The sequence below is a fragment of the Scylla paramamosain genome, chromosome 25 (genome assembly GCF_035594125.1).
Source record: "Scylla paramamosain isolate STU-SP2022 chromosome 25, ASM3559412v1, whole genome shotgun sequence".
Lineage (NCBI taxonomy): Eukaryota > Metazoa > Arthropoda > Malacostraca > Decapoda > Portunidae > Scylla > Scylla paramamosain.
In genome coordinates, this window is record NC_087175.1 from 20664041 (window position 1) to 20677772 (window position 13732).

Here is a 13732-nt window from a genome sequence, read left to right on the forward strand (position 1 = left end):
TAGTTTAAAGTTGAAATATCTTGACGTGAACTGAGGAAAAAAATATTAGTGAAAGTGGAAATGGAGGATAGCTTACGAGTATTAGTATGTGGTGGTGCTGGTAGTGGTGGTGGTGGCGGCGGTGGTGGTGGTGGTGGTGGTGTGCAGGCAGCGTGTGGGTTCTGGCGCTGAAATATTTGCTGTCACCGTTTTTCTTTCCTGCAGAGTCTAAACCAAAAATGGATTTGTGGACAATAGCTGGAAAGAAGAGAGAGAGAGAGAGAGAGAGAGAGAGAGAGAGAGAGAGAGAGAGAGAGAGAGAGAGAGAGAGAGAGAGAGAGAGAGAGAGAACACTGTATGTACCTTATATAAAAGTACTAACCTTATTTCCCCTTTTAGAAGAATACATTTTGAAAGTGATACAAAATATAAAGCATATGGAAAGCACGGCAACACACAGGCACGCTGGAGTACTTAGGGAAGAGCGCCGTTGTTGTTTCTATATCCACAGCTATGCCTCGTTCAGAATTGAGTTACTATACGTTCAGGAAATGACCCAACAAAACGTGCTTATTTTCAACCGTGCTTAAATGTACAGAGAGCTTCGATTTTGCACGATATTCTGTATTCCACTTACAATATTGAACACTTCCCTAAAGAACTGATGGCATATTGTACACTTTGCCAAGTTACTGGTGTCACATTTGTACACTTGGTCAAAGAACTGATGGCATATTGTACTGTTGACCAAGTTACTGATGTCATATTGTAAAAAATAAATAAATAAATAAAGATAGATAATTTACTGACCAAATTATAAAAGAAAAAAAAATCACTTAAATGTTAAGAGAAAGAATTGTAATACTGCTGGAGTCTTTTTTTTATCTTCTTCTTCTTCTTCTTCTTCTTCTTCTTCTTCTTCTTCTTCTTCTTCTTCTTCTTCTTCTTCTTCTTCTTTTCTGAGAAGCTGTAGCAGTAAGAGTTAAATAATCTCACTCTATCTCACTCTCCTCAGCAAAATAAATAAATAAATAGATAAATAAAATAAATAAATAAATAAATAAATAAATAATAAATAAATAAAACACACAGACAAAATAAGAAGAAAACCAGGATCATAGAAGCACCTCAGTCACATCTCCAGCTCTCCTTAACCTTTACTGAGCCCAATACAAAACACTTCATTAGTTCACATTACACCATTCAATTTACAGACATGAAATTGACTAGACCTTTTGGCATCATTCCTTTGTGGGGGGCAACTGTACGCATTATTAATTGTCTGGCGCGTAAAAAGAGCTTTAAATGTGAGTGTGTTTCCATTATACTCGTTATTGAAGTAAAAAAGTGCCGAGGGTGTAAGTGCCTGTCCGTTTGACGTGTTTCTAGAGTGTCTGGCATGTGAGTGGGCTTGTGTTAAATGCCATTGGTGGATTGTTTTTAGTATTGTTGTTGTGGTGGTGGTGGTGGTGGTGGTGGCAGTGGTATATTTGTTGTATGTGAAGAGTATTGAAATGTCTGGGATGTAAATGAGGGTTTCTGTTGGAATATTATTACTGTTGTTGTTGTTGTTGTTGTTGTTGTTGTTGTTGTCGTTGTTGTCGTTGTTGTTGTTGTTGTTGTTGTTGTTGTTGTTGTTCCTAAATTTTGCTATATTTGTGGAGCATGAAAGTGTCAAGGGTATACTAATTGGATTTCTATCAATATCACTGTTGGCTCATTGTAACTATCATTATTATTACTGCTGTAGTTGTCGTTGTTGCACTTTATCATATGTGTGGAGTGTAAAATTGTGCGGGAAGCAAATAGGATTGTAGTTAGTAGAATTGCTGGATCATTATTACTGTTGTTGTTACTGTTGTTGTTGCTGTTGTTGTTGTTGTTGTTGCTGTATTTTTAAGAATATTTTTGGAGCATAAACGTATCAGAAATGTGATTGGATTTCTGTTTGATATCATTGTTGAATCATTATTAATATTGTTATCGTACTATTTTTTTTTTTTTTTGTTATATCCGTAGGGCATGAAAATAGGGTGCAGTTGGGTTTATCTTATGTATCATTGTAATTTGATCATTATTACTATCGCTGCTCTTGTCTTTGTTGTTGTTGTTGTTGGTGGTGGTGGTGGTGGTGGCAGTGGTGTTGGTGTTATAGTTTTGTTTCGTTTCTACAAAAAAAAAAAATGTCCTGAATATAATTAAGTTTCTATTACGTATTATTATTGTCGTATCATTATTTCAGTTATTTCTGGAGTATTTTGATATATTCCACTTCTAGAGTATAAAAGCATCACAGAAGTATAAGCGGATTTCCATTACAGACGACACGCCGCTAGTCCATTATTGTTATTATTATTGTAGGCAGTGTTAATATTATATTTTCCCGGAAGCTTAAAACTGGCGGGAACGAAATAAAAAAATACATAGAAAAATGGAAAAGATATTGCGTACAGGACATGCAGTTGTATTGGAGTAATTGAAATTGGCTCTTATTTGCATTATCATCACTGGAGCGTCCTTGCCATCGCCACTGCTGTACTGTTGCTGGTCATGTGTTTTGTAGCGGTGAAGTGGTGCCGCTGTGAGTGTGTTGGGCAGTGACGCTAAGTGAGGGACGAATGCACCAGCTTGTTATTCTTGTTTTGTGCGTGTTATTGCTATTGTTATTGTTGTTGTTGGTGGTGGTGGTGGTAGTGGTGGTGGTGGTGTTGTTGCTGGTGGTGGTGGTGGTGGTGGTGTTGGTTATGGTGTTGTTGTTGTTGTTCTTGTTGTTTATCTGTTCTTTTTTAAGTAAAGAAAGCCTGTTGATCTGCTGCTCTCCCCCCCCACCCCAAAAAAACAAAAATGTCATATGGTTAATAGAGAAAAAGAAATCGCATTATGGGCAGACCAGTTCACTCATAACGTCTTGATGCTCCACTCCTGAAACAGTTCACCTCGCAGGAGGGTGGAAGAAGGAAAACAGTAAGGTAGTCCCAGATTTTACCCGTGAAATGGATGATAAATTAAGGATACTGGTTAACTAACTCCTGCACTAGTGGTGTGGATAGAAGATAAGGATGAAAATAAAGTAAAAAAAAAAAACATTTAAAAATAAGTAAAGAAACAGGAAGAGAATTTTAGAGTTTACCAGTGAAAGGGAGGAAAGAATGAAGGTGCTGATGGAAAGAAGGGGGATGAGAATAAGTAGAACAGAAATAGACAGAATTAGAAGTGAAGAAAGAGCGAATTTACTGGATAACTCTCAATTCAGTCATGTGGACAGAGAAGGGGTGAAAATAAACTGAAAAGCAAAAAACACGATTCCAGTTTACCAGAAGTGAAAGAATATAGTTACTGCTTAACGATTGCATTAGTTAGGTGGACAGAATAGTAGAAAGAATAAGTAGAAGAAACATTAAAACAGACAGAGAGTTTCAGTGTACGAATTAAAAAGAAGAGTGAAGATACTGGTTATTTCTGGCATTAGTTACAGCGAAGGCAAATGTGTGTGTCGCGGCTGGTGGAAGGGAGAGCGGCGTGCAGGTGTCATATTGAAAGGATTGTTTGTGTAGGTGTTCGTTCAATGGGAAATAAGTTACGAAAGAGAGAAAGAACAAGAAAACAAAAACGACATAACAAAAAGAAAAACAAGAACATTAATAAAACCAAGAACAAAAAAAAAAAAAAAACTGAAGAAATCAAATTAACAACAACAACAAAAATAAGAAAACAAGAACAAGAATGAAAACTAGAATAAAGAAAGATAGAAAAAAAAACAAAAGACAAACAAGAAAAGCAAAAAACAACAAAAACAAGAACAAGGAAACAAAGCAACAAGGTATGCATGAGTGTGTAAGAGCATTTCAGTGTTGCTTGCAGATGTTCTTATGTCATGAAGTGTATTGTTTTTCAAGGAGTGTCTTTACTGTTATTATCTGAGTGCTCTAATGGGAGTGCTTAAGTCTTTGAAGTGTATTATTGTTTAAAGTGCGTGCCGATTGGTAGCAGTGTGTGTGTGTGTGTGTGTGTGTGTGGGTTGCAGATTTGTATGTGACCGTGAAATTAATACTGTACGTGGCAGATTTGTATATGAGTGTACGTGAGACACTTGCGTGACAATGCACGGAACAGATTTGTATGTAAATGTACTTGATACTTTTATACGTGACAATGTACGAGACAATCTTTCATGTGAGTGTGCGTGATGCTTCCATACGTGACATATATATGTGAGTGTAATTAACATATTTTTTTACATGAGTGCGTGTGACAAGCTATGCGTGACAATGTACCTGCCAGAATGTACTTGACACACTTTCGCCTGAATGTATGTGGCAGTACGTGACAGTGAACGAGATAGTGTATGTACGTACGTGGCAATGAAAGCAACAGATAAACATACAAAAGATAAAGGAAAATGTAAGAATGTAAGAAAAGAAAAGCACCACAAATACTCACACTTTGAAGCGATAACGGCAACTCGGTCTATTTACAAAAGTCATAAACAACACACAAGATAAGGCAGAAAATATGAGAACTTAACCAGCGGGATGAGGAAGGCGAAGTGAGGGAAAGGTGAGGCACGAGGCGTAGAAGCCATGCACGTTTAAACTTATTTTTGACGTTTTGTTCTATCATAAGGATTATTTTCAAAAGGCCACAGATTTAATTAGTGCTTATCCCATTGATAGAGAATATATGTTAAACTCCATTTGTTAGGGAAGTAATTTTAAACTATCACCAGAACCATGAAATCGTCCTTAACAACTACAAGAACCTGTTAATAATCAGTCTTTCTTGAACAATCTCTAAAGTCCTGCGAAGCTCCTCATAGTTTTCACTGCGCCCTATATGAAGAGTACAGTCTGAATTTAACCACCACTAGAATCCTGCAAATATCCTCGAAAATCCTCACACCTTTTACTACAGCCTGTTAAAAGTGTAGAATCTTGATTTAGCTGCCATTAGAATCATGAACACTTCCTGGAAAATCCACAGAACTTCCATTACACTCCGTTGAAAGTGTAGAATATTAATTTAACTAGCACTAGAATCACGAAAACATCCTTGGGAATTCTCATACCTTTCGCTACAAACTGTTAATATAGTAGGATCATAATTCATCGAAGACCAGAATCATACAGACGCCCATTAATGTCCTTATAACTTCCACAGCTATCTATCTAACGAGTAGAATCCTGACTGAACTAACGCTAGAATCACGAAAACGCTCTTGAAAATCCCCATTGTTTCTACTACAACCTTTATAAAGCGTAAAATCCTGCTTTTCCTCCCACTAGAAACACGAAAACACCCTTGAATACCACCACCATCTACGAGAGCCTATTAAAAAGTGCAAAACCATCACTGAATCACCCTTAGCACCACGAAAACACCCTTGAAAACCATAACAACCACCAGAACCTATTAACAAGTAGTCGGAGATAAGACAGTTGAGAACACGAGCCACAGTAAGCCAGCAGAAATTGGGAGTGACACAGGATTTGAGTGACACGGGAAGGGAAAATCTTAATAGGAGAAACACACAGGGAGGGAGATGGAAAGGCTTATAAACACGAGAAAATACACGAATCCATGCTGGCGAGGAAGCTATTAGGGAGAACACACAGGGAGAGAGATGGACGCCCTTATAAACAAAAGAAAATGTAGATGTCAGGAAACCATTAGAAGGAGAAACATACCGGAGAGTGAGATGGACACGTTAATAAAGTAAGAAATGAAATAAATCGAATGAAAGGGGGAGGTTGTACAAGAAGAATGTGGTGTAATAAAAGGAGTAAGTGGGAGAGGGAGAGATAAAGTGCCGGAGACGGAGAGGGAGAGAGAGAGAGAGAGAGAGAGAGAGAGAGAGAGAGAGAGAGAGAGAGAGAGAGAGAGAGAGAGAGAGAGAGAGAGAGAGAGAGAGACCAAATGAATGACGAAATGGAATGAGAGAGACTGGTAGACAGACTGACATACAGAGACAGACAGACAGACAGACAGACAGACAGACAGACAGACAGACAGAGACACAGAGGGACAGAGAGAGCGAAAAACCTGCGTAAGTAAAAGACCAAATTGAATGACGAAATGAAGAAAGTTTGCCAGGTGCTCGTTGGGGACACGGGATCTTCTCACCTTCTCTAATTAGAAAGTCCTCGCTGCCTCCGCCACTCCGCCGTTGAAAGTGTTAACGAGGCGACGAGGTGATGGCGAGATAGTGTAGGACTTCCGGGGCCTTGATGTCTTATCCCCTTAACCCTCACACTGCGATATGTAGCAGTCTTCTTTGGCTATTTCCTGGTGTCAGTGGTTGGAGCCATGTACGAGTCTGGTGTTATTTCTATCCCTTGCATCTTCCAATACCATCACCTTCTTCCTCCTCTTCTTCTTCTCCTTCGGCCGTTTTCCCAAAGTGAGGAGTTGGCGTCATGCACGAGTCTCCTCCAGTTGTTTCTGTCCATTGCATCTTCCTCTGTGACTCCCATCCTTTGCATTTCTACGGCAGTTCCATCCCTCTATCTCTCTCTCTTTCTTCCCCTTGATCATCTTCCTTCTGCTGGTTCTCTCTAGGCTCTTTCAGTCAGTTCCTTGTCTTCTCTTCTTACTACGTCACTAAACCGTCTCATTTTTTTTATCTTCTTATCACTTCCGTAATGAATAACACTGAAGATACGGTACAAAGTAATTTAGAGCACTTATAGGAGTAGGAAAAGCAAAGAGCTAGTGTGATGGTCTCAGGTGGCTGTACAGCTATGACAAATGCCTCAGAGTGGTTTGTGATTAAGAAAACTCGCCAAATAGCATTCAAAAGTCAAAAGACACTTCTCCGATTTTAGATAATCCTTTTGCATTTTTCCTCTTAGTACAGACACCTCATTGGGCCTTTTTTTTATTTCTTTTTCTAGCACTAGGCCTCTTATACCTCTTATACAAAATAGACCATGGACTCCTAATGACAATGGCATACTTTGAAACCCTGCATTGTTTTACTGAGTGGAGAATAGAACTACAAGTGCTAAAATGCTTAAACCTGCTGATCTTTCTAACGACACTTGGAAAACAGTTTTGTAATGTGTTCAGAGCTCCTTTATGGTATTGGTAGCCCTGCTGCATCTTACCTGAATACTGGACACTGTTATGATTGTGCTTGCATACTTGTTAATGCTTAGTACGGAGGAAAGACGAGAGGTGCAGTGATAAGGCATGGATACTACAGCACGGAAACTATCACTTATTGGTAGCCCAAAGCCTCACCTTCACCATAGAAAGTGAAGGATAGTTTTCTAAGATTTATTTATTTATTTATTTTTTATTTATTTATTTATTTATTATTATTTTTTTTTTTTGGTGGGAGAAAAAGAGAACGTGCCTTATATGTCTAAAGATACGGTACTCTGTCATTCCAGGTCAACTCTGAAGCTCTCCTCCTGGTTCTGTACTTCCTCGTGGCCGGGAGGTGAGCTGCTTGGAGAAGAGAGTGTATCAAGACACCCCAAACACTACATTACCTGACTTTCCTGGCCCTCCTCCTCTTTTATCACTGTTTTTCTATAGGTACAGGATTCTAAGCTGACTTTTAAAACATCTTGCCCTTGACCCTTTCACTACAAACTGTTAATATAGTAGGATCCTAATTCAACAAAGACTAGAACCATACAGACGCCCATTAATATCCTTATAACTTCCACAGCTATCCATATAACGAGTAGAATCCTGACTAAACTAACGCCTCCCTGACGCAAAAATAGGACTTTCTCTGTTTTTTTCTATTTTTTTGGGGGGGGGAAGGCGGAGGGTGGGGGGTGGCGAGGAATCATCATGAGCTGGCATTCTTTTTTTTATTTTACTCATTTTTTTCCCCTTGTCGACTCTCCCTAATACGTAAAACTCTAGAGACTCTCAAAACTATTCACTAAACTTGTGCCAGACCATTCTGTTGAACTCAGGGAGGAGAAGCCATAGGAGTCAAGACGTTAATGAGGCGATGTAACTTGGGAGCAACTAGTTTCCCCTTCCCTCTTGAGCCTCAGTAACTAAGCTTCATCTAGTGTTGTGCCTCAGGTGAGTTAAATCATGAAGTATTAATTTGTTTTCATGCAGGTTCATTTTGTTCCTCATGGACTTATGAAACAGCAATTAATTTTACTCCTTAGCGCTATGACTGCTACAACTCCTCCTCAGCCTGATGTTATGGCCTTGTATAAATATAGGTGAAGGTTTTGAAAGACTACACTCACAGCAAAAGATAGCATTAAGTATCTAGTAAAGCTTTTTAGTGCTTGTAGTTTAATGTATGATAAGTTGTTTTGTGTTGGTGAAATTAAATGACATGTGCCACTAGCAGTAAGAGGGTTAATACGGAGATGGGATCACAGCTCCTCGTATGTAGTGAAAAGTTTGAAAATATTGATGTACTGAGTAATCTTGGTGCATGATCTTGGCAGCTTCACCATGATATGTGTAACTGGTGTAATTTTTTTTTTTTCAACTTTACTTATCACTTAGAATGATACAAAAAATGTTCCGTCACTACGTATAGAATCTTAATGTAATGCACTCTATAGGGTTTAGGCATTAACTAATAAATATGTCTGTCAGGGAGCGTCGGCTGGGCAGGCTTACACACACACACACACACACACACTATTTAAACTCTGTACATATATATATAATAACAGCATTAAATATTGACCCACGTAAAGAAAGTGTGTTCGGCAGATATAAATGAGAACATCAGCCACTTTACTCCTTCAGACAAATTCTATCACGCAGCGCCTCATAATCGCTTTGAAAACTATGTACTAGTCGATCCTTTGAAAGTACCGTGTGGATTGGAACTACGGGGAAGAGAAGGTGAAGACTGACGCATTCCCTCTTAATTCTTCGTTCACACTGGTCTCGTCTCCTTATCCTGCCTCCCGCGTCTTGTCACACACCTCACCTCCACGTCACTCACTCCTGCGTCTTGTCACACCCATCACCTGCATGCCTTCCTTCAATACACATATAAACCTTCTCTTTGATATATTTTCCTCTTCCTAAGCCTATTCCATTTTACTCTGCCCTCTACGTTTTCCGTCACCCGCATGTCTTCCTCCGGTGCATCCATGAATCTTCTCTTCATTCCTCCTCGCTTCCTCAATTTGAGTTCATCGCCAGCATCCTTCCCACGCATACTCCTCCTCTGCGTCTTCTGCTTCATCTATCACTCTCATATCTTCCTTCAGTGCATATATAAACTTCTTCAGTTGCCTCTTCCTGCCGCCAGTCTCCCTCCAGCATCCTTCCCACGTACACTCACCTCTCTGTCCTCTTTGGCACTGCTGGAAAGTAATGTATTGCGCAATTTGAGTGTCCTGAAAGCAGCGTGTGGATAGAGACTGGCGGGGAAAAGGTGGAGAGACAAATGTGGGTGACAGAACTTCCTGATTCACTCTCGGCGATGCGCGAGGTGTGTCAACACGACCTCTACGTAGACTAGATTTAAGTAAATAGAGGAGGAGGAGGAGGAGGAAGAGGAGGCCAAAATCAGCGCCTCCTGAGTGACAATGGCGTGGCTGGGACGTCGGTTCGGTTCCCGCAACACACATAGCGAGACTTGAATTGAGATTTTCGAGTCCACAAGATACCTGTTCCGAGGCGCTTTGTTCTTTCTTAACCAACACTTTTGCAGCGATATGCGACAATTCACACTACTAAAAAGCCCTGTATAATTTTTAAGCACTTAGAAAAGGTAGAGGTGATTAAAAGGATAGATTCTGCAATGTCTAGGCAATATAAAGTGAACAAAATGTCTTAGAGTGGCTTGTCTTAAAAAGTGATGCACTAAGAACCAGTGAAAGGGTTAAACTATTTTCGGAAGCCAGGGATATCATTAGATTTTAGACTGTTTTCCCATTACAGGTGAAGAGTACTTGTTAGACTCACTGAATTCATGAAAACACCCTTGAAAACCCGAATTGCTTACACGTGAGCCTGCTAGATTTAGTAGATGAGACGCCGAAGTGTTCCCGAGTGTGGTCCCAGCCAGCCGTGTACCGAACGAGACAACTCTGTATTGAGACTCAGACCGAAGCACGTGGTATTTGGCGGAGTAACTGTGAGGTGTGGACAGTCTGCCTCGTGCTTCTCGCGTGCGGGAGCCAAGCACTTCTGTCGTACAAGTCACGGCAGCTGGTGACTCTTTCCGTTTGTGTTAATTACTCATGGTCATGCTTCCCGTCACTCAAGGACAGCATTCTCAAACGTTTCGATGTCTTAAATCGGCTTTATTTTAACAGGTTGTAATGGAAATGGCCGGTATTTTCAATTGTGTTTTGACGATTCTAGTGATAGTGGTAGCCTAACAAGGATTACGCACCATTAATGAAAGAAAAAAAAAAGATAAGAACCCGACGAATAATCTGTTTAGTAGTGATGTGGTGATCACCTGACCAGGGTTATAAAAAAAATACACCCACTAATACCCGACTAATCACTTGTGTCGTCTTTGAAAATAATCCTTATGAGAGAATACAATGCTACAAAATCTGGACCTTGGTGACTGTACTCGTGTATTGAGCCGCGCAGGATAGAAATATGTATCTGGGCATTTTACCCTCCGATGCACGTTTGTATTACCCCAGTCAGCCCCGAGGAAGCTAAAAACCTCAGACTTATACTACAACTGTGCATTAGGCGTCACCGTGTTCACTACAAGGCAGGCTTATCTTCCATGGTCTCTCCAGTGCGCCGTGCTCGAGACTCCAACCACACTGGCATCTTGTGTTGAAACGGCTGTGCTTTTACGTGATCCGCCAAGAGGTGTTTACATTGGCGAGTAGTGAAGTGCAGTACAGGAGGGAGGAGAGACGATGTGCCTCGGATTAGTGCAGGAGGGAGGAGAGGAGGCGCCGGTGACCCACATCCTCTTCAGCTGATGGTGAGTGTTCCCTTTCTACTGTTTTACGTATCAAGGAAACTGGCCAAGGATACGAAAAATAGGAGAAAAAAGCCCACTGAATTTTTCTCTTCCGAAAAGTCGAAGAAACCGCTTGGAAAGTCAAAGAAAAGTCAAAGAAAGTGAGGAAAAGTGTTCGATATGAGGGTTGTGTTGTTGCTGAGTTACACAAGTGACTGTACATGAATTTGAAACCACAGCAAATCTTTACGTTCTTGCTTACGTTTCATTTAAGTATACTAAACTAGTCACTGTACTATGAAAAAAAAAATAACTACATTGCACGAGAAAATGATGAAATCTACTAATACTGTTTGCGTAGGAGAATATAAATGTTTGTTGGCGTGGTGTGCGTGGTACCGTGGTGTGTGTAGGTATGTGGTGCAGGAGGAGACGCGGTGTGTGTGTCCATGTGTGTGTGTGTGTGTGTGTGTGTGGCACGGGTGGGATTTGACTGAAAAAAATGTTTGCTTCACTTAGATCGGCAGAAAAATGACAAAGAGGCTTAGTGGTGGAAACTTCAGGGGTGTGGTGTGTGTGTGTGTGTGCGTGCACTGTGGTCTTTTCACACTTACAGTAGAATAATCTCGTCACCTCTGATAGCAAATAGCCATTTTTATTGTTTTGTCATCTGAAGACATGTGTAAGAAAAATTGTCATCTGGAGACATACACAACTGTCAACTTAAGTAGTATTACTTAGCGCGCGCGCACACACACACACACACACACACACACACACACACACACACACACACACACACACACTATCCTATTCTAGTGAGTAAAATGTTTATAATAGACAAAAAATCATGGGATGGCGGTGCGGGGAGGGTTGGCACGCCTGTCTCAGGGTGGCAAGTCTTAACTCTGGCATCAGCCAGCCACTTTCAGCCAGAACCTCTTTTGTATATATATAAGAAAAAAATAAATAAATAGATAAATAAATAAATAAAAATAAATAAATCATCATGGTGGTGGCTATGTAGCACTCAGACAGCCTCGTGTCGCCCACCCGCATCTCGGAAACACAAGAGAATAACGAAACTCGAGAGGAACAGCTGATCGACACAAGGCACCTCATGAGTACTTATAACTTAGCCATCTGTCATCAATACCTATCTTATATTCAACCTCCTCTTGAAACTGTTTATTGTCCGTGCATGCAATCTCTTACGTTCCTCTGCTAAATCAGTGAAAGCTTGTGCGATTTTCCGTGTAGCGCCAAAAACACAAACAACTTAGTGTCTTACCACCATACTCTAAAACACTTCTGCGTCTCATCTCCAATACATCCAAAAGGCTTTAGTTGAAGTTACAAGAATTTTAAGTATGCATTTATGGTTCTAGCGACAGGTTAACAAGATTTCTACATTTATAACGGGAGAAACACTCTTTAGAAACTGACAAGTCATCTTTCTGGCTTTTGAAAAAAATAGTCGTGGGAGAGCGAAGCATTTCAGAATACGGGCTTTACTCATGCATGCAATCTTTCTGAGCTGGTCAAGAGTGTCCATGGCCGCTCTTGACTTCCTTCTGGCGTGAGTGTTTGTGAAGGGGGCCCGGGTGGCTGTGTGGTGCAATGCTCGACTCGCAGGCTTCTTTTTCCATCTGAGGCAATGTTTTTGTCGTAACTCGGCTGGCGTCACATGATTTCGTTTTCGCAGCGCCATGATTATCAGTAGTATTTGTTGATTAATTCACTACTGATTTACTATTTATGCAAGTGCTAGGTACACTGTAAAATTAGTCATTCATAAGTATATTCCTGAAATATATACGCATATATAAATAGATTCCGTGGCCTCCCTGCTTGCAACGATTCCTTAAGAGTACAGTAGTGTATGATATAGTGATGCTTACCACTACCACCATCACCACCACCTTCCCTTTGTGTGGTTGCCTCAAGATTTTGTCACAAAATCCAGTGAATTTCTTATCTATATAGATAAGTCACATAGAAATATGATGGAATAGTGATTTTTTACAAATTTAATATAACTATCATTTCATTTATTTATCTTTTTTTTTTGTTTATTTATTTGTTTACTTATTCACTTATCTATTTATTGTATTAAAAGAAATGTGGATGCAATGGGTAGAGGCTGTTTTTTGAATTTTTGTGTGTGTGTGTTTTTTGTGTGTGTGTGTGTGTGCGTACGTGAAACATTTTGTAGAATATGACGTCACTACTTTAAGGCACTGTGCTGGTTTGTGCTTGTCAAAAGGAGAGACGAGGAGTGTGTGGAAGAAAGATGCTGGAGATGGATCAACCCGGCAAGGGAAAGAGAGGAAGACTTGAGAGAAGGTTTATAGATGCAGTGACAGAAAACATGCTTGTGATGGTATGAGTGATGAGGTCGTCCGAAGAGAATGTTTGTGGTTGTGGCAAAAGAAGACATGTTTGTAATGGCTGTAACTGAGGAAGAACAAAGAAAACGTTTATGGATGCTGTGACAGAACGCATGTCTATAATCACAGTGAATGAGAAAGAAATATAAAGCTGAGCAAACTGGATAAGGCTGAACAGGCGAAAGAAGAAACTAAAGTACATAAAAAAAACTGACCGAGCTGAAGAACAAAAAGCAGACGAAAGAAGAAGAAACGAAAATACGTCACAAAAAAGAATCTTACCGAATTGGAAGAAAAAAAAAAGACTAAACAAACGAAAGAAGAAACTCTAAAATACAGGTACCTCGGCTGGGGAGAAATGAGAGTGGTGACAAAAGACTCATCCCGCCAAGCCAAAGTGAAGAAGAAACAACCTGGCAACGAGAACTGAAATTTAATCTGAGGCCCAGCAGTGCAATTCCCACGGCCCCTCCTGGTG

The 13732-nt window shown here is 40.2% G+C and overlaps 1 long non-coding RNA gene across 1 annotated transcript in view; it reads left to right on the forward strand.

Annotated features, from left to right (window-relative positions):
- Positions 1-10002: 10002 nt before the first annotated feature.
- Positions 10003-13732, forward strand: part of LOC135113339 (uncharacterized) — a 36989-nt gene continuing 33259 nt past the window's right edge. Inside the window, exon 1 of the long non-coding RNA XR_010274804.1 lies at positions 10003-10885. This is a non-coding gene — a long non-coding RNA (uncharacterized LOC135113339). The remainder of the gene's footprint in view (positions 10886-13732) is intronic.